The sequence below is a fragment of the Carassius auratus genome, chromosome 8 (genome assembly GCF_003368295.1).
Source record: "Carassius auratus strain Wakin chromosome 8, ASM336829v1, whole genome shotgun sequence".
NCBI classification, from domain to species: Eukaryota; Metazoa; Chordata; class Actinopteri; order Cypriniformes; family Cyprinidae; genus Carassius; species Carassius auratus.
Window position 1 is genome coordinate 29,920,810 of NC_039250.1, and position 21,990 is coordinate 29,942,799.

Consider the following 21,990-nt stretch of genomic DNA (forward strand, 5'->3'; position numbering starts at 1 on the left):
AAAGGCATTAGGCAATACACATAGACAGTAAAAGAAATACATTAGCCGCTAATGTAGCCGCTGAGCAGCAGTACCTCACTTAGCCTTGATCCCGATCCTGTCAAGAGATGAGATAATGAGAGAATATCTGTAGTGAGCATTTATTATTACGAAAAGCAAAAAGTTTACACTGATTGTTCTTTCTTGTTTTTAAGCTTGTAATCTGTTTTAACAGCATTTCTGTCGCGATCCGAGTATAAAAAAATGCACCTGCTATGAACACCTGTACGCGTCATTTTACGCTATCGCGAAAAACGTTTAGTTTTACAGAGTATGTTATAAAATAAAGGCATTAGGCAATACACATAGACAGTAAAAGAAATACATTAGCCGCTAATGTAGCCGCTGAGCAGCAGTACCTCACTTAGCCTTGATCCCGATCTTGTCAAAAAAAATGTATGTGTATAGCTCACTGTATGTCTAGAAAGACAGCAGACGTTGTGTCTTTCGACTGTGAAGGAAGGAATTTAATACTTCCATTGATATAAGTGTGGGGACGGACACAGGGCTAACCGGTTAAACAGTCTCTGTTCAGCTGTCATCTGTACACGAGCTGAACACTTCCTGGAAACATCAACCCTTCGCCCACTGGATTATACAGAAAGGCAGGTCTTACTTTAAGAATGAATATTCATTACTTAAAGCGTAGTATAATTATTACTGGCACAATGAGCAAAATATTAATACAAATCTATCAGAGCGCGTTTGAAATACCAAACACAGAACCAACAAAATAGACAGCTGGCAGCAGGATGTACACGAGGAACCTGTAGTAGACACTGTTGGCAATTTACCTATTAGAATTTTATTTTATTTTATTTTATTTTTTTTTACTGTCCTTGCAATGATACAAAAACGGTAAAAATTGTTGTACCGTGTGACAAAAAAAAAAAAAAAAAAAAAAAAAAAAAAAAAAAAAAAAAACGTAATCGGAAATTAGATGTATAAGCCTCTCAAATATTATTTAATACTGGGAAACTCGAAAATAATTTTGATAACTGGCATAAAGTTGGCTTGACAACTGTAAAACATAAAACAACTGTTAAGTGCTCATGTAGGTGTTAACTATAATGCACAACTTTTATAATTTAGAAATGTACTAAAATAAACCATCAAATAATATGCAAAACAAAAATAATACTTTTTTTCAGTACCGAATGGGCCCAAAATATGCCATAATTTAAAGCTCAATAACATGTGAGCAGAATTCCTTACAGTTGTAAACTGTAAACTAATGCACACATGTAACATTTTTTATATTTATTAAAATAAATTGTTAATAATATGTACAAATTTCTATTTTTTCCATTATGGCATGCAACTCAAATATACATAATTTAAAGCTCAATGGCATTTTGAGGAGAATGAATAACAGTCATAAAAGCCAACTGATAACTGTTCCCCTAGGTATACAGTGCACACCCTTACTTTTTATTTATTTATTATTATTATTATTATTATTATTATTATTATTATTATTATTTTATTAAAATAAACTCTAAATCAAAACCCTTATTTTTTTCACTATTGAACGGCCTTAAATACAAAGTATATAATAATTTAAAGCTCAACATGAGCAGAATTCCTTACAGTCGTAAAATGTAAACTGTTCATCTTGGTCAACTATAATGCACACATTTTACATTTTTGATGTTTACTAAAATAAACTGTAAATGATAAGCAAAAAAATTAAAAATAAGAAAACCTATTCTGTCAATGCTAATGCTTCTGTGCAGCTAAATGAACAGAATGCAGGCCCACATCTGCTGAAACCTTCTTTCTCTATAAAAGAAAGTTGGTTTATGCATTTAGAAGATTAATGCGTGCCCACAAAGATGTCTCTAACATGCAGGGGTGGGGACAAGTCACACATGGTCAAGTCCAAACAAGTTTCAAGTCTTAACCATCAAGTCTCGAGTCAAGTCTCAAGTCACAGTTCAGATAAATCAAGCAAGTCAATTCAAGTCAAGGGTTCACACTAAGCAAGTCAGGTCGAGTCCTGATAAGTTTCAAGTCAAGTCACAGTACCCAAATAAATAGAGGTCAGTTTTGTTCGATATATATTTATTTTTGCACAGAAAATATTAACTTTTATACAATTACATTTCTAGCTTGATGAATGACCATCACCTTCAGCTTAACCTTACAAAGACTGAACTACTGGTGATTTCAGCTAACCCATTGATTCATCACAACTTCTCTATACAGCTGGGCTCGTCAACCATAACTCCTTTGAGGACAGCCAGAAACCTAGGAGTTGTGATGGATCATCAATTAAGCTTCACTGACCACATTGCTACAACGACCCGGTCTTGCAGGTTTGCCTTATACAACATTAGGAAGATTAGACCCTTCCTGTCAGAGCAAGCAACCCAACTTCTTGTCCAAGCTGTTGTTCTCTCCAGACTGGACTATTGTAATGCTCTCCTGGCGGGCCTTCCTGCATGTACTGTCAACCTTCTGCAAATGATCCAGAATGCAGCAGCGAGGGTTGTCTTCAATGAGCCAAAAAAAGCTCATGTTACTCCTCTCCTCATCAGGTTACACTGGCTACCAGTAGCCGCTCGCATCAAATTCAAGGTACTGATGCTTGCCTACAAGACGACCACTGGCACAGCACCAACTTACCTAAACTCACTGGTTAAATCCTATGTGCCCTCCAGAAGTTTGCGCTCTGCAAGTGAACAACGCCTTGTGGTGCCATCCAAAAGAAATTCAAAATCACTCTCACGGACCTTTTCCTGGACTGTGCCCAGCTGGTGGAATGACCTCCCAATCTCAATTCGTACAGCTGAGTCTTTACTCATTTTCAAGAAACATCTAAAGACTCATTTTTTTCGCCTGCACTTAACCTACTAACACCAGTACTTTTCCTTTTCTTGTCTTTTTCATTTAATAATAAATATATATATATATATATATATATATATATATATATATATATATATATATATATATATATATATATATATATATATATATATATATATATATATACCTGGCTATGCGTTCTATACTAGACTAACTGAGACTTGTCATGGCACTTGTATACTGTTGTTGTTCTCTTGTTGACCTGACTGCTTCTATTGTTCTCGTTTGTAAGTCGCTTTGGATAAAAGCGTCTGCTAAATGATTAAATGTAAATGTAATGTAAATGTAATTATTATGAGTCTTATTCATTATACATTTGCTATATATGAATCATACGCATATCCGTGCTACATTAATGTCTGAAAATACAATAAAATTGTGTTGTATACACAAAACGTTTCGAGAAAAAGATGCATCGAGTCTAAATCTTAAGCTGTTAAAAAATTTTTACGTAGCTGACACTGCATCTGGGTCCAAATAAAGCAATATCCCGAAGTAATTAATTTACTCAAATACTACACTGACTGAACTTCTGAACTGAGAGAACTGAAAATGAACATCAAGCAGAGCCAGATAATGAACGAAAGATTGACTCATTCTTGAGTCAAGAACCAGTTGCATCGGTTTTCGGATCACCAGTACACTGAACCGAGAACCGTTTCCTTCGGACGCATTCCGATTCAAGAACTCAGGAGCTGATGATACTGCGCATGTGTGATTCAGTGTGAAGCAGAATGACACACAGTTCGTCTGAACTGAACTGGTTCTTTTGGTGATTGATTCTGAACTGATTCTGTGCTAATGTTATGAGCGCGGGTAAACCGAAGGCTTGAATAAAGGACAATGACGCCATTACGTCGAGTACAAAAGAACTGGTGAACCGTTTTTTTTCAACCGGCTTATTGAATCAAACTGTCCGAAAGAACAGTTTCCCACACACAGTCCACACAAACACTTGAAAATGCGCACATATAATACAGACATTATAGCCTACATTTCACTAGTTCACGCTTACATATAATTAGCTGAGGTATGGTATGCGTATTTAGCGTGCTGTCCAGGGAAGGGCTCCGAGCTCGGGAATGGCCCGAACCTAGAGTACCCCCCCCCCTTCTCCATCTATTCATAAAGTGAACTCAGAGTGAGGAGATGGGCTGGAGGAGGGATGCTGATAAACCGTCAATGGATAGAGGTAAGTCAGCTATATTTATACTGTGGGATTGATTACTAGATTGTGGTCCATCTGTGTCGATTAGGCTAAGTTCCTATGAGAGCTCTCCGACCGCTGCCACAACGCCAAGGCCCAAACCCTCTATCTGCTGAAGGTGAACCAAAAACAACTGATAGCAGCTCTCAGTGATATGTGTCGGGTCCCCGCTATAATAGCAGAAACATTGACAAATGCTTACTGAACAAGCGGGAACCCAGTGTGCCTGTATCTTTCTCTATTTCAGTTTTATCACGTGATAAAAAGATAGAAAGGGCAAACTCATCTAATCTGCGGCCTATTATGCATCAAACTAAGATTGATGTAAAGACACAAAGCACTGCCATCAAGTTAGCACTTTTAAACATTCGCTCACTAAAAAATAAATAATTTCTAATCAATGACTTTATAACCACAAACAATCTGGATTTTATGTTTTTAAATGAAACATGGCTAGAAGACAGCTGCAGTGCAACAATCCTAAATGAAGCAGCCCCTCCTAACTTCACTTACATGAGTGTTTGCAGGACTGTTAGGAGAGGTGGGGGTGTAGCTGCTCTATTTAAAGATGTCTATCAATGCAAGCGTCATTTGGTCAGTACTTATCTTTTGAATATCTAGGGATTGTGCTGAAAGGTGCCCCACGCATTCTGTTTATTAATATTTACAGGCCTCCAAAATACTCTCCAGCCTTTGTTGAAGAGGTCACAGAAATGTTATCAATAATTTCCTCAGAGTTTGACTGTTTTGCAATTGCAGGGGATTTTAATATTCACATAGATAATGCAGAAAACAAAACTACAAAAGAAATGATAACGGTTCTAAACACATTTGACTTGATTCAGCATGTGCATGGACCCACACACAAAGGTGGACACACTCTGGATCTAATCATCAGTAGGGGTCTAAACATTTCATCCGTTGTTAAGGACGTAGCACTATCTGATCACTTCTGTATTTTTTTTTTGATATATTGATCTCTGCTACCACTGAATCTAGATCAGTCTCTGTCAGAAGGAGATGCATAAACGAGAACACAAGTGTACTATTTATGGAGGCTATATCTTTAACACCAAGCATTTCTGCAGACTCTGTTGATATTCTCCTTGATTCCTTCAACTCAGAAGTTAAGAATGTTATTGATGATATTGCACCAATAATAGTCAGTAAGAAAACAGACAGAAATCAGTTTGGAGAAGATCAACAGCAGTTCAGACTATGAAAAGACAATGCAGAAAAGCAGAGCGGATGTGGAGGAAGACGAAACTTGAAATTCACTATAGCATCTATAAAGACATCCTTCATGCTTTTAATGTGAAACTAGCCACAGCTAGACAGAATTTCTTCTCAAACCTTATAAACAGTAACTTAAATAACACTCGTACTCTTTTTGCCACTGTTGAGAGACTGACAAACCCCCCAAGTCAGATTCCCACTGATATGCTATCAGACAGCAAATGCAATGAGTTTGCTCCTTTCTTGTCTGAGAAGATCATAAATATCAGGAAGGCGATTACAGAGATGGGACCAAGTCACACATGTGCAAGTCTCAAGTAAGTCTCAAGTCTTAACCTTCAAGTCTCAAGTAAGTCCCATGTATTTTTTTCTTGGGCAAGTCAAGTCAAGTCACAAGCTATGTCAAGTCAAGTCCAAGTCAAGTCACCTTAATATTGTTATTTTACCTGCAGAATCTGATCTTAATAAAGTTAAAAGACAAGATATAAGTAACTGTCAGTAAATTAAAATAATTTGGATTTGCATTGTAAATACTCATGTTCAGTAAAATACATCATGGAATCAAACAAAATTGTAACTTCCTAAAATTATTTATTTTTCACTTCTGCCAACAGTGTTTGAAATGTTTTACATTTTCAACATTGAGTCCATAAAACAAATAACAGCTAAACATCCAACAGACTCCTCTCTGAACACCTCTCTCTCTCTCTCTCAAACACAGTTTACATACAACATTAAACTGTTACATTTCTCCTCTCTCTCTCTCTCTCTCTCTCTCACACACACACACACACTCTCTCTCTCAGAGTATAGAATATAAATATGACGTATTTTCAGTTGTTTCATACTTTTTTTATGTACAGTACAGACCAAAGGTTTGGACACACCTTCTCATTCAAAGAGTTTTCTTTATTTTCATGACTATGAAAATTGTAGATTCACACTGAAGGCATCAAAACTATGAATTAACACATGTGGAATTATATATGTAATTATATACATAACAAAAAAGTGTGAAACAACCGAAAATATGTAATATTCTTGGTTCTTCAAAGTAGCCACTTTTTGTTTTGATTACTGCTTTGCACACTCTTGGCATTCTCTTGATGAGCTTCAAGAGGTAGTCACCTGAAATGGTCTTCCAACAGTCTTGAAGAAGTTCCCCGAGAGATGCTTAGCACTTGTTGGCCCTTTTGCCTTCTGTCTGCGGTCCAGCTCACCCCTAAACCATCTCGACTGGGTTCAGGTCCAGTGACCCCATCACTCTCCTTCTTGGTCAAATAGCCCTTGATGCTTTCAGTGTGACTCTACAATAGTCAATAGTCATGAAAATAAAGAAAACTCTTTGAATGAGAAGGTGTGTCCAAACTTTTGGTCTGTACTGTACATAACAAAAAAGTATGAAACAACTGAAAATACGTCATATTTATATTCTGTACTGTATATATATATATATATATATATATATATATATATATATATATATATATATATATATATATATATATATATATATTTATATTTATATATATATATATATATGTATGTAATATGCACTTGTCATGATTGGGTAATCGCGGCAGCTACATTTGTTTTTCTGATTAATTGTTTTGCTCTATGAGAAAGACAAGGTAACAAAATATTCGGGGCTTATGCCCCCTTAGCCCAGCCCTAGCGCCGCCCCTGGAATACGTTTTTTTGACGGCCTGCTAGCGGATCATTAGGGGCTGTTCACATCACGTCTTCTGTGCGCGCAAGTTCGTTATTTCCAATGTAGGCGCGCGGTATGCGCGCTCATAATGGAAGCAACGCCCTCAACATCTAAACTTTTCAGAATGCCGCAAGCGCACCGCAGGTCATGTGACAATAACTAACCAATCAGCTTCATCCTTTCTCGTATCAACGTTGAAAGCTCAGCTAAGAAATCTATTTATCCTTTGCTGAAATTTCCGCGTTTTCATTGAGAGAGAGCGTGTAATGGATGCTTAGCAACGACAGACGCCCCAGGAGCACTTCTGCCCGAGCGCTTTGGAAAGAAGTAGAAAGCGGCGCGACTAGCGTTTTCCACGCGTTTTTAGGCGCGAACTATTGAAGACAAAAGCGATGACCCTCGGTACCTCTCAGGCTGACATGTTGATGTGATGTGATATCTGATTTAAGTGGGCGTGGTGTGTGTAAGGTAGAGAGGGCATGACTGATGATAGTGTCCTGATCCAGTCACAACGCTATTCTCAGCCTGCGCTCCAGCTGAGTAATCAACTTTATTTAAAAAAATTATTTATATATTTTCTATTCAAACTGAAAACATGATGTAATTAACACTCAAGTCATTCAAGTCATCGTGTCTCAAGTCAAGTCAAGTCCCGAGTCTTTAACTTCCAAGTCCGAGTCAAGTCTCAAGTCCTAAAAATAGCGACTCGAGTCGACTCGAGTCCAAGTCACCAAGTCACAAGTCCCCATGTCTGGGCGATTAGCACATCCTCAAGTAATGCAGAGGTCAGACAGATTCGGCCAAAATATCAAAAAGATACTATGTCTATTTTTGAAAAAATTTATAGAAAAATTCTGGAAGACATAGTGCAGCAACTAAAATCGTCAACCTGTTGTCTTGACACAATTCCCACATCTTTTTTCAAAAGTGTGCTTGACTGCTTAAAAGCAGATCTCTTAGAAGTGGTGAATGCCTCACTTCTTTCTGGGACATTTCCAAACTCCCTAAAATTTGCAGTTTTAAAGCCCCTCCTGAAAAAGACCAATCTTGATAACACCATTTTGAGCAATTTTAGACCAATATCTAATCTTCCTTTTATAGGCAAAATTATAGAAAAGGCAGTTTTTAATCAGCTGAACAAATACTTAAACTCAAATGGATACCTGGACAATTTTCAATCTGGTCTCCGACCGCCTCACAGCACAGAGACAGCACTCATTAAGATAATAAATGATATTCGCTTAAATTGTGACTCTGGCAAAATATCGGTGCTGGTATTGCTAGATCTCAGTGCTGCGTTTGACACTGTCGATCATAACATACTACTAGAGAGACTGGAAAACTGGGTCGGGCTTTCTGGGATGGTACTTAAATGGTTCAGGTCATACTTAGAAGGGAGAGGCTATTATGTGAGTCTAGGAGAGCATAAGTCTAAGTGGACGTCCATGACATGCGGAGTCCCACATGGCTCAATTCTTGCACCGCTCTTGTTTAGCCTGTATATGCTTCCACTAAGTCAAATAATGAGAAAGAACCAAATTGCTTATCACAGCTTGCTGATGATACCCAGATTTTCCTAGCCTTATCTCCAAATGACTACAGCCCCATTGACTCCCTCTGCCAATGCATTGATGAAATTAATAGTTGGATGTGCCAGAACTTTCTATAGTTAAACAAGGAAAAAACTGAAGTCATTGCATTTGGAAACAAAGATGAAGTGCTCAAGGTGAATGCATACCTTGACTCTAGGGGTCAAACAACTAAAAATCAAGTCAGGAATCTTGGTGTGATTCTGGAGACAGACCTTAGTTTCAATAGTCATGTCAAAGCAGTAACTAAATCAGCATACTATCATTTAAAAAAGATTGCAATAATTAGATGTTTTGTTTCCAGTCAAGACTTGGAGAAACTTGTTCATGCCTTTATCACCAGCAGGGTGGACTATTGTAACGGGCTCCTCACTGGCCTTCCCAAAAAGACCATTAGACAGCTGCAGCTCATCCAGAATGCTGCTGCCAGGATTCTGACTAGAACCAGAAAATCTGAGCATATCACACCAGTCCTCAGGTCCTTACATTGGCTTCCAGTTACATTTAGGATTGATTTTAAAGTACTTTTACTCGTATATAAGTCACTAAATGACCTAGGACCGAAATATATTGCAGATATGTTCACTGAATATAAGCCTAACAGACCACTCAGATCACTAGGATCAAGTCAGTTAGAAATACCAAGGGTTCACACAAAACAAGGGGAGTCTGCCTTTAGTTTTTATGCCACCCGCAGTTGGAATCAGCTTCCAGAAGAGATCAGATGTGCAAAAACACTAGTCACATTTAAATCTAGACTCAAAACGCATCTTTTTAGCTGTGCATTTATTGAATGAGCACTGTCAAATGTCCGAACTGATTGCACTATATTTTCAATGTTTTATTTTATTTTATTTTTATGTAAAATCATTTTCTAACTGTTTTTAAATGTCTTAATCATTTTAAAAGTTTAAAAATTGCTTGTTTTATTTTTGTTATTTTTCTTCATGATTATTTTACTTTCTTTTATGTAAAGCACTTTGAATTACCATTGTGTACGAAATGTGCTATATAAATAAACTTGCCTTGCCTTAAGTATCTGACGCGCTCCTCTCGAATCTTGTTAATAAAAACGTCATTTCACTAGTTCACGCTTACATATAATTAGCTGAGGTATGGTATGCGTATTTGGCGTGCTGTCCAGGGAAGGGCTCCGAGCTTGGGAATGGCCCGAACCTAGAGAACCCCCCAAAAAGCAAATGTACAAGAGGACAGCCGCCAGTTTAAAGAAGTACTGGCGGGGGCTGATTTGATTTTCTGAAAAGTCGTCTTGTTGGCAGGCCGGAAGGGCCTACGTACTCCGGTGGGAGCGACTTAGGCATTGGAAGAGTAGGCCCTACCGGCTGCAGGTAGTGAACTACGTGGTTGTTGGCGCCCGGTCGGTAGGGCTCGAGCAGGTGCTCAACGGGAGCTTGTGGTGTTGGAACGGTGAGCCCAACCAGCCGATGAGGAGGAGCAGCGCGGTTGTGGTGCCCGACCGGGAGGTCCATAGTTGCCTCGACCGGAATAGGTCACGGTGTCTGCATGCGGGCCCTACTGGCTGATAGCCCATGCTATTCAGTGGGTGAAGGGCCTAGTGCTCACTGAGAGGGTCCATGAAGCCTCCGACAGGAGATTGAGACTCAGGGTGACGGACGTTTGGGTCCTCTCGGTTTGGCAGATAAAAAGCTTTGGGCTGGCCAAGAAGGAGGACTCTGGCCACATCCGAAGGGAGATCCCGACTCACGGCATCGGATGAATGAGACTTGCTTGCGGCCGGCAAGCATAGGCCCGACCGGGAGAACTCTCGCCAGACGTCTGTAGGGAGCGCACGCATCAGACGGGTAAGCCTCGCCGGACGAGGAGAGTGGAAAGGAAAACCCGACTGGGAGGACTCTCGCGGCATCCGATGGGGCATTAAACTCAGAACATCGAATGGGTAAGCCTCGCCAGGTGGGGTTAAAAGATGTGAGGATAGCTGAGAGGGTTTTTTTTTTTCAGGATTTGACGAGAGGTCATGACTCGTAGCGTCGGACGGTTAAGCCTCGCCTACCGTCAAATGGAAAGGTAAGTTGCGTGGTTAAGAGACTCTTGAAGACCATATGAAGGAAGGAGGGTTTATTTGTGTGTTTGGTACTTGCGGCATCGGACGGCTTGCTTATTGGGTTTTGCGACCTAGACCACGTGGAATGGTAGTGGTTGTCTGGCCAGGAGGCTTTCGCCAGCGTCTGATGGGAGCACTCGCATCGAACGTGTAAGCCTCACTGGCCAAGGATGAAAAAAGGTCAGGTTGTCTAGCCGGGAGGCTCTAACCGACATCCGATAGGAGCTTAGCTCAAGGAATCGAACGGGTAAACTTCTCTGGCTGAAGGACGGAAAAGGTTGTCTAGCCGGGAGGCTCTTACCTTCGTCCAACAGGAGCTTAGCTCCCGGAATCTAACGGTTAAGCCTCGCTGGCCAAAAGACAGAAAAGGTAAGGTTGTCTAGCCGGGAGGCTCTCACCTACATCCAATGGGAGCCCCGACTCCATGCATTGGATGAGTAAACTTCTCCGTACGTAAGACAGAATGGCAAAAAGGGTAGCCGGGGGCTTTCACCTACGTCCAAAGGGAGTGTGAGGTCCTGGCAACGAACGGGTAAGCATTGCTGGCCGCAGAATGGAAAACGTGAGGTTGTCTGGCCGGGAGGCTCTCATCAGCATCCGATGGGAGCTCGAGCTCCTGGCATCGAAGAGAGAAGCCTTGCCGGCCATAGGATAGAAAAGGTAAGGTTATCTGGCCGGGAGGCGATGGCTGGCATCCGGTGTGTTTTTTTATTTTTATTTTTTTATTTATTATTATTTATTTATTTAATTAGCGACACCGGATGGGTAGTCTCTCCGGCCATCAGAGGGAAAAATTTAGATTGTTTTATCTGCGAAGCACCCGTTGGTGTTTGGCAAAAGCTTAATTTGCGGTATTGGATGGGTGTTGATCTGAATAGGCGGGTGTCGCTGTTGGACAGTGTTTTCTCTACTTCCTGTTGGCCTTCTGTTGCTAACCATAGCTCTGTGTAGCTGTTTTTATTTTATTTTTTCTCTAGAATCTTTATCTTACTATCACTGTCTGTTTGTTTGTTTTTTTAAAGTGAAGCAGTATTTCAACATTATTAGTCTCAGAAACATGAAAACTGACAAACCTGAGCATTGAAACTCGAACATAAGTTTTTGTGCATATAACTTCTAACACATTAAAAAGTGTCTTACAGCATTGCAAAAACATTGTATTTCATAAGACATAAGCATCTTTCAGTTTGGCAAGATTTGCACTGAACAGTGAATGAATTAGCTTTATCTCACAGAGAGAGAAGCTTTTGAGCAGATTTGGGCTAGTTTTTACTTCATTTGAACAGAAGCACTATTTCAGCATTATTGGTCTCAGAAACCTGTAAACTGACACTCTTGAGCATTGAAGCTCGAACATAGGTTTTGTGCACATAACTTCTAACACATTAAAAACTGTCTTACAGCATTGCAAAACATTGTATTTAATAAGACATAAGCATCTTTCAGTTTGGCAAGATTTGCACTGAACAGTGAATGAATTAGCTTTATCTCACAGAGAGAGAAGCTTTTGAGCAGATTTGGGCTAGTTTTCACTTCATTTGAACAGAGGCACTATTTCAACATTATTAGTCTCAGAAACATGAAAACTGACAAACCTGAGCATTGAAGCTCTAACATAAGTTTTTGTGCATTTAACTTCTAACACATTAAAAACTGTCTTACAGCATTGCAAAAACATTGTATTTCATAAGACATAAACATCTTTCAGTTTGGCAAGATTAGCACTGAACAGTGAATGAATTAGCTTTATCTCACAGAGAGAGAAGCTTTTGAGCAGATTTGGGCTAGTTTTCACTTCATTTTAACAGAAGCACTATTTCAACATTATTAGTCTCAGAAACATGAAAACTGACAAACCTGAGCATTGAAGTTTGAACATAAGTTTTTGTGCATATAACTTCTAGCACATTAAAAACTGTCTTACAGCATTGCAAAAACATTGTATTTCATAAGGCATAAGCATCTTTCAGTTTGGCAAGATTTGCACTGAATATTTAATGAAGCAGCTTTCTCTCATAGAGAGACAAGCTTGTGTGTATATTTGGGCTAGAATTCACTTCATTTGAACAGAAGCACTTTTTCAACATTACTGGTCTCAGAAACCTGTAAACTGTCAATCTTGAGCATTGAAGCTCAAACATAAGTTTTTGTGCATATAACTTCTAACACATCAAAAAGAGTCTGACAGCATTGCAAAAGCATTTTATTTCATAAGGCATAAGCATCTTTCAAGATTTGCACTGAATATTGAATTAAGCCACTTTCTCTGATAGAGAGACAAGCTTTTGAGCAGATTTGGGCTAGATTTCACTTACATTTACATTACATTTAATCATTTAGCAGACGCTTTTATCCAAAGCGACTTACAAATGAGAACAATAGAAGCAGTCAGGTCAACAAGAGAACAACAACAGAATACAGGTGCCATGACAAGTCTCAGTTAGTCTAGTATAGAACGCATGGCCAGGTATATATCTTTTTTTTTTTTTATTAAATGAAAAAGACAAGAAAAGGAGTCTTTAGATGTTTCTTGAAAATGAGTAAAGACTCAGCTGTACGAATTGAGATTGGGAGGTCATTCCACCAGCTGGGCGCAGTCCAGGAAAAGGTCCATGAGAGTGATTTTGAATTTCTTTGGGATGGCACAAGGCGTTGTTCACTTGCAGAGCGCAAACTTCTGGAGGGCACATAGGATTTAACCAGTGAGTTTAGGTAAGTTGGTGCCGTGCCAGTGGTCGTCTTGTAGGCAAGCATCAGTACCTTGAATTTGATGCGAGCAGCTACTGGTAGCCAGTGTAACCTGATGAGGAGAGGAGTAACATGAGCTTTTTTTGGCTCATTGAAGACAACCCTCGCTGCTGCATTCTGGATCATTTGCAGAGGGTTGACAGTACATGCAGGAAGGCCCGCCAGGAGAGCATTACAATAGTCCAGTCTGGAGAGAACAAGAGCTTGGACAAGAAGTTGGGTTGCTTGCTCTGACAGGAAGGGTCTAATCTTCTCTAATGTTGTATAAGGCAAACCTGCAGGACCGGGTCGTTGTAGCAATGTGGTCAGTGAAGCTTAATTGATGATCCATCACAACTCCTAGGTTTCTGGCTATCCTCGAAGGAGTTATGGTTGACGAGCCCAGCTGTATAGAGAAGTTGTGATGAATCAATGGGTTAGCTGGAATCACCAGTAGTTCTGTCTTTGTAAGGTTAAGCTGAAGGTGATGGTCATTCATCCAGCTAGAAATGTCACTCAGACAGGCTTAAATGCGAGCAGCTACCGTCACATCACTCCTCCAAGACACACTGAAGGATCTGTCAGAGAGGTAGGACTTAACCCACAGGAGAGCAGTTCCAGAGATTCCCATCTTTCTGAGGGTGGACAGGAGAATCTGGTGATTAACAGTGTCAAAAGCAGCAGACAGGTCCAGTAAGATGAGTACCGAGGATTTTGAAGCTGCTCTTGCTAGTCGCAGGCCTTCAGTAACCGAGAGCAGAGCAGTCTCAGTTGAGTGGCCACTTTTGAAGCCAGATTGGTTGCTGTCCAGGAGGTTGTTCTGTCCAAGGAACATAGAAAGCTGGTTGAACACAGCCCGCTCAAGTGTCTTTGCAATGAATGGAAGCAGGGATACCGGTCTGTAGTTTTCAAGAAGTGCTGGATTTAGAGATGGTTTCTTGAGCAGTGGGCTTACCCGAGCCTGCTTGAATGCTAAGGGAAATGTTTCAGACTGAAGAGAGGAGTTGATAATGTGAGTAAGTGAAGGTATGACTGAAGAAGAGATCGCTTGGAGGAGGTGAGTGGGGATAGGATCAAGTGGACAAGTAGTAGGATGATTGGACAGGAGAATTTTGGAGACGTCCATCTCTGAGAGTGGGGAGAAGGAGGATAAAGAGTGTGCATCGGTCATTGTGAAGTTATCCTCAGTCTGCGGTGTGGAGAATTGGTCACTGATGGATCTTGTCTTATTTGTGAAGAAAGCTGCAAAGTCGTCCACTGTAAGAGTCGATGGAGGAGGTGGAGGCGGCGGATTAAGAAGAGAAGAGAAAGTCTTGAAGAGTGTCCGAGCGTCACAGCAGCTGTTAATTTTGCTGTGGTAGTAGGATGTTTTAGCTGTGAAGACATTTGCGGAGAAGGAAAAGAGGAGAGATTGACACTGAGGTCCATAGAGTTTTTTGATTTCTGCCATTTCCTCTCTGCAGCCCTGAGTTTAGAGCGATGTTCACGCAGAACCTCGGACAGCCAGGGGGCAGATGGGGCAGTGCGTGCTGGTCTAGACAACAGTGGGCAAAAGTTGTCCAAGCAAGATGTTAAAGTGGAGCAAAGAGTGTCCGTAGCACTGTTAGTGTCCAGAGCAGAAAACTGAGAGAATGGTGGAAGAGAGGATGAAACCACAGCAGATAGCCGAGATGGAGAGAGTGAGCGTAGGTTCCGTCGAAAGGTGACCTGCGTTGGTGTGTGTGCCACTTCAGGAGTAAGTGCTAGGTTAGCAGTAATGAGGAAGTGATCAGAGGTGTGCAGTGGAGCAACTGAAGAGGTGTCCACAGAGCAACAGCGCGTGTAGATGAGGTCAAGTTGGTTGCCCAATTTGTGAGTCGCTGTAGTGGACACTAGCTTGAGATCAAATGAGGTGAGCAGAGTTTTGAAGTCAGCAGCCTGGGGTTTATCTAAGTGGATGTTGAAGTCACCAAGCAGTACCAGAGGAGTACCATCTTCAGGAAAGTTTGATAGCAGCACATCCAACTGTAGCAGAAATGATTCGAACCAGACAAATTAAAGAGTCTATCAGAACTGTGTGCATTGAAATGAGAGCCGAACTCCTCAGGAAGTCATAAATCAGTTCTAGTGCCACAAGAAGCAAGCAAGATAACCAACCAATCAACTTGTTCACACAACAGCTTTCAACATTAACACCAATAGAACAATTATTGACAATTTTAATTCGAAGAAGAGATTGTCAAATTTATTGTTCGTAATTGAAATACAACGCTGGACATCACATGTAAACCCAGGAGATCAAGTTAAATACTTGCATTGACTTCCCCCACCCAGCAGAACCAGACTGAAATTCCTAAGGGGGGGAAGGGCTTTAAACCTTTGTCTTCACAGAAAAGTCCCTTTGCCAGAGAATGGCAAAGAAACTGCTTTTTGTACATTATATATGGACCAGAATGAACTCAAAAAGACTTATAAATGAATCATTCCATTGCTTAACTCCATATTCATTTATGTGTAACCCACACATTTGACTATCATGTATAATCACTTATTGTGTATGTCTTTTGATAACTATAGGATACATAGTCATGTCTAGTATTGATATAATCGAATTTTCTTGCTTGATATTGTCCTGACAATCATTTATTTGTAAAATATATCATAATCATGTTATAGGAATTATGTCCAAAATTAGACCCTGCGGGGCAGGAACCACATGCTTGGTAAGATAAACAAATGATTTATGATACCCCCGAGCCAAGACCATATCTGATTGGTCAAGGCAACATTTGAGGGGTGGCCAACAGGGAAGTTTAAATACTTTGGACACCATGAAATTTGGCTTTTAGTTCCAGTCTTGCTCGTGCTATCAGTCATGCTATTAGTCATGCCTGCTCTTAGCTTTTAGCTTGTAGCTTTGCTACCTAGCTTTAGCTTGTAGCATCTAGCCATGCGGTTAGTCATCATTGTTCTTTGAGCGCGGTTCCAGCGTGCCTGCCTGCTGCTACTATGCCACGATGAGAAGGAACACAACCTAGTCTCATCAAACTTTATTTCTTTTTTTTTTCCGTTTGACAGTTTCGTGTTCTGAGTTAAGTTTTGTAACGTCGACCTCGTCTGCGCGTTTGAACTCCAACCAGCCACACAACTCAGCCAACACCCAAGCACGGGCTCCCCAAGACGTCACTTCAGCCACTACTGAACTTCCAGCCAATCAGTGACACCGGGATACCCCTTTCAACGGGAGTCCCTTTCACAGCAAACGAAGGCAACGTATTCCCAGATATTTGTTGTGCTGGTGTATCTAATATAATTTTAACCCCATTGAGGAACTCAATGCGAGCGCTAATTACGTGATTGATGGTTGTTCATGTTTATGCAATTTAACGTATTGCTGTGAACTTGGGATTCCATATTTCCATTCTCTTAAACTCATCTTTCCCTAACTTTTGACCTTCCTGCAACTTGTGTGTGAATGTGTGTGTGCGTTCGTTTATGTGTTAGATTAGTTTATATGTCTTAGATTTATCTAATAAAGCCTTATTCAAATTGAAAAGAGAAGTATCTTGTGTTTTGTGCTTACAGGTTAATGTCTTAAACTGCCGATCTTGTTACTGTGCTAATTGATAGTGTTTTCACTATAGTTTGGATATTAGTATCCAGCGCAGATTTGATGTTAAACGGCTCGTTCACTGAACCGCATGCACGTCTCCGTGAACAGCCGTGAAACAGTGATTCTGTTCAAATTCCCTTTAAAATCTTAAATGATTCCCTTTGAGCTAAATTGACCTGTTTCCCTTACACAACTCCTCCAAGAAGTTTCCCAGTTGACCTGGAGGACGATAAATGACCACAAAGTGAATTTTAACAGGGTGGGTTACAGTAATGGCATGTGATTCAAATTAACCAGTACCTGTAGGTGATGGCTGAAGTTCACATTTCCATTCTTTGGATATAAGGAGACCCGTACCTCCACCCCTCCCAGCCCTAGTAGAGAGGACTGCAGGGGTGGCAGTATCTTCAGATTTGATCCAAGACTCTGTCAGTGCCATGAGGTTGAGACCGGAATGGGTAGCAATAGAGGAAATGAAGTCTGCTTTGTTAACTGCAGACTGGCACTTCATTTGAACAGAAGCACTATTTCAACATTACTGGTCTCAGAAACCTGTAAACTGACAATCTTGAGCATTGAAGCTCAAACATAAGTTTCTGTGCATATAACTCTTCTAACACATTAAAAACTGTCTTACAGCACTGCAAAAACATTGTATTTCTTAAGGCATAAGCATCTTTCAGTTTGGCAAGATTTGCACTGAATATTGAATGAAACAGCTTTCTCTCATAGAGAGACAAGCTTGTGAGCAGATTTGGGCTAGATTTCACTTCATTTGAACAGAAGCACTATTTCAACATTACTGGTCTCAGAAACCTGTAAACTGACAATCTTGAGTATTGAAGCTCAAACATAGGTTTTTGTGCATATAACTTCTAACACATTAAAAACAGTCTGACAGCATTGCAAAAACATTTTATTTCATAAGGCATAAGCATCTTCAACCCATTCTCACTCCAAAGGTGTCAAAAACCGAAGCATGGTCAAGCGCCCCTAGCGTCACTTTTATGAAGCCAAATGTGCCTCTCGGCGTCGAATATCGAAGCACTACGACTTTCATTGCTTTCAGTGGGAAACCTTTGGCGTCAGAATTCGACACGAGGACATGAGATGTTTATCGTTATGAAATCACGTTTAAGAAGTGTCATTCAGCACACATCGCGATACTTGCTATCAGTTCCACAGTTTGGGTGAGTAGTGGTTAATACGCTCTTTTAATGCCTTTCATAAAATGTATTCTGTCTTCTTTATTAATCAGATTAGTGCCATATGTTTAATCGCTGTATTATATCGGTCATCCGCTGCTGTCTTTGAGTTTCATTGCGTTTAAATAAATGAACACAGCTGCTAATTAGTGTGATTAAACTCTATCTGTCACGTGACGTGCCATAGACCTTCGATCTGTTTTATATTATTATTAATTTCAGGATCAATGATGTAAGTTGTATTTGTAGTAAAATCATGGTAATCACGACACTTACAATAGTAATAAATGAAATGTGAAGTTAAAACACAGTAAACGGGACATTAGTAACTATAACTGTAGTTTTACTATGGTATATTAATAATCAATACAACAATACAATAATCACCAAACCAGCTATGTTTGTATCACTGTAATGTTATTGTTTTTATGTGCTTTTATATGACAGATATCACAGTAATCATATATTCTGTACCATGCTTTTAATACCTTTTAATGTAAATCCAAAAAAAAATAAAAAAATAAAAAAATAAAACATGTATTTTTCCATCTTGCAGTTCATTGATATAAGTTTATATATATATATATATATATATATATATATATATATATATATATATATATATATATATATATATATATATATATATTATATCTAAATATTTTGCTCACAGATCATTATTAACATTCTGTATATAATTCAATTTTATTTTCTCTCCCCTTTTTTATTATTTTTATTTTTAGCTGAAAAGATGTAAAGGAAGCCCAGTGGTGTTTCTGGAGAGGGATTCCTTCAGAAATGGAGAAGACAGAAAGCTGCGGAGGCAGATATTTGCAGCAGTAAGTTTGTGATAGTTTGTCCCTTTTATCAAACATTCCTGCTGTTATAATTTGTACAGCATTTGTTGTTTCTTAAACTGTTGCACTGTCCAAATACCCACACTTGCCATCTTTGCACTTGACCACCTGATTACTTATTTGACTACTTTCCTGTATTTGGCCTAGTGTTCAAGTGAGCATGAAGACCACAAGTGTGTGTCGAACTTTTCATGACCTGATGACTGTGTTTCCCAATCCTGATCCTGGAGAACCCCAGCACTGCACGGTTTTGGTGTCTCTTTTATCTGCCTTGGAGTTTTCACTGATGAGCTGATGAGTTGAATCAGGTGTTTTGAATAGGGAGACATCTCAAATGTGCAGTGTTGGGGTTCTCCAGGACCAGGATTGGGAGCCACTGCCTTATGGGACACTTATGTGTTTACAGAGATTTTTAATATCTAATTATCAATATTTCACATACTGTACATTGGACAGCTTTCCGTGACATCTTGTGAGATCTCGGCAAAAAGTCTGACAATTCATTCCAAAACATGATGCATGATGGGATACACTAAGCTTTGTATAGCGCTCCAGAGCAGTATTGGAGAGGTTTAGTGTGTGTTAAGGACGCTGTGCTTTGGCATTATTAAGACCGGGGACAGTCTCGTTCACACACTGTCACGTACACACACTCTCAAGTGGCCAAGACTGCAAGTGTGGGTATCTGGACAGGGTCAAAGTCTTTAAAATTTTCCTTAAAGACAGTCGCACATCACAGTCTTAATAATCCAGTTTAACACTTGTATGATATTGTACAAGCCCCAGGACGGTCTCATCTGACACTATCAAAATAATTCATATGACTATAGCTTGCTATTAATTACTTGCTTTCAATAATGGATGAATTTAACATTTAATTATACAGCATCTTTACAGAGGCTGCTTTTATGGTCTAAACAGAACACAGTGTAATGTATAAGTTGAATGTAATGTAATATTTCCTTCCTTTCTGTCTTACAGGATTGTTTGTAGATAAGAGTAGTTCTCCATCATGCACAAGGACTCACCTCGTTAACTCTTTATCCCCCGCACACACAGAAATGGTCCCTGGATCAGTGATTAGACTTTGCATTGGTTTGATTTTTGCAGAAGATGTAACTTTTTTTTTAATTATAAGCTCATAAAGAATACATTACAGAACCAGTGATAAAAACAATAGTTAAAAATAGTATTTTTCGTATTGATAAAGCATTTGGTTCTCTTTTTCAAGCTTCATACAGTAAACTTTTTAGACTTTAATTAAGAGTTTTAGTAAAGGAGATATTCATACACAGTCATCCCCTAGCTCCGGTCATGAAGTGAATTCATGATGTTATTGTCAAAGCTAGCAGGTGTTTGTTTTCCTGAACACTTTCTCTGTCTTTCATTGTTCAGACAATCAGTGTTTATTTGATGCTGTGCTGATAGTTTTATAGATGATATTGCACACTTGACATGCATGTATTCATGGTGTTTTTTTGTGAGTTTGAAACATTTACATTGTGTTGTTGTATAACATTTTGGTCAATTAAATTTTTAAGAAAATTTATATTTTTCCAGTGTTCTCTGAAAGACATACTGTATTTACTGTTTTGTTTTTTAATAAAAGCATTTTCATTTGCATACTGAAAATAGTTAATGTTTACAACATAACTGCCTTTTTATTCTTTATGGTGGCAAAAACGAGCTTGGTGACAGAGGATGCAGTGTAGTAATTTGGGAATGTTGTCTTTAAATGAGTTTGACATATCAATAAATAATGGAAGATCCTTACAAAAATATGCATGTTTATTATGCTTTATGTATTTATTTGTTCATTCATTCATTCATTCATTTATAATTTCTGTTTTTATTCCTAGAGTTCAAATGGTAGAGAATGGTAAATCACAGAAACACAAATGTGAACAATTTTAACTTTAAAACACAATGTAATATACAATGTAAATTTTAGAAGCACATCATTTGATTAGTAAATATATTTGTCTTTGGTCAAAAAAAAATTAAAATCTTAAAAATGTGTCTTATATTTAATGAGAGGAATCTATCTGTTGGATACAACTGCGACTGCTGGGCATGTGCACATCAATCTTGCCCAATTTTTGTCAAGCTGAACAACGGAGGAAGGTGAAGACGTTAATAAAACAGAATCTAATAAGTAGCAAGCTTAATCTATTGTTAACCGAATCTATCCCTTCAGCCGAAAAACGAAAGACATCGGTCATAAATGGATAAGGAAGTGTGACGCTGCTGCTCAGCTTTGATGTCATTGGCTATGAATTTTCAGGACAGTCTGTGGTTGGACTATCTTTTAACCCATATTAAACAGCGCATCATGTTAAAAAGTATGTTTTGCTGCTATCATCACATTAGTAATATATTAAGTCAACAATGAAGTGTTGCTTGAAAAAAAATGACATCTTTAGCGAGATACTATCCCTAACCCTAAGCATAACTTCAATGAACTACAAAAAACAGCCCCCTAGTGTTGCCTTTCCATAGATAGAACGACGGAGGCTTGTGGGTAATGTAGTTTAAAACTTTTTATTAACGAAACGAAATAAATTATTTATTTTAAGGAAAACTGGATTATCTAAATATGTTCATTGTGCAAACCTCTATGATATATTTGAGAGGCAGGCTGAAATGTGGTATTTTACAGTGAGCAATATTTAAAATGCCTTTATGCCAGCTTTCCATTTATTTCTGAAAACTGAGCTCAACATTATTTTATCAGCATAGCATAAGTAATAATACTGCCCATTTTCTCTTTGATTCGTTAATTGGACTCTGATTTACAGCTATTTGAAAAGTACAGTTTTGGGGTCTTCCGGGGGGTGCTACTGGGCCCCTGCCGGTAGAAGGGCAGTAAAACC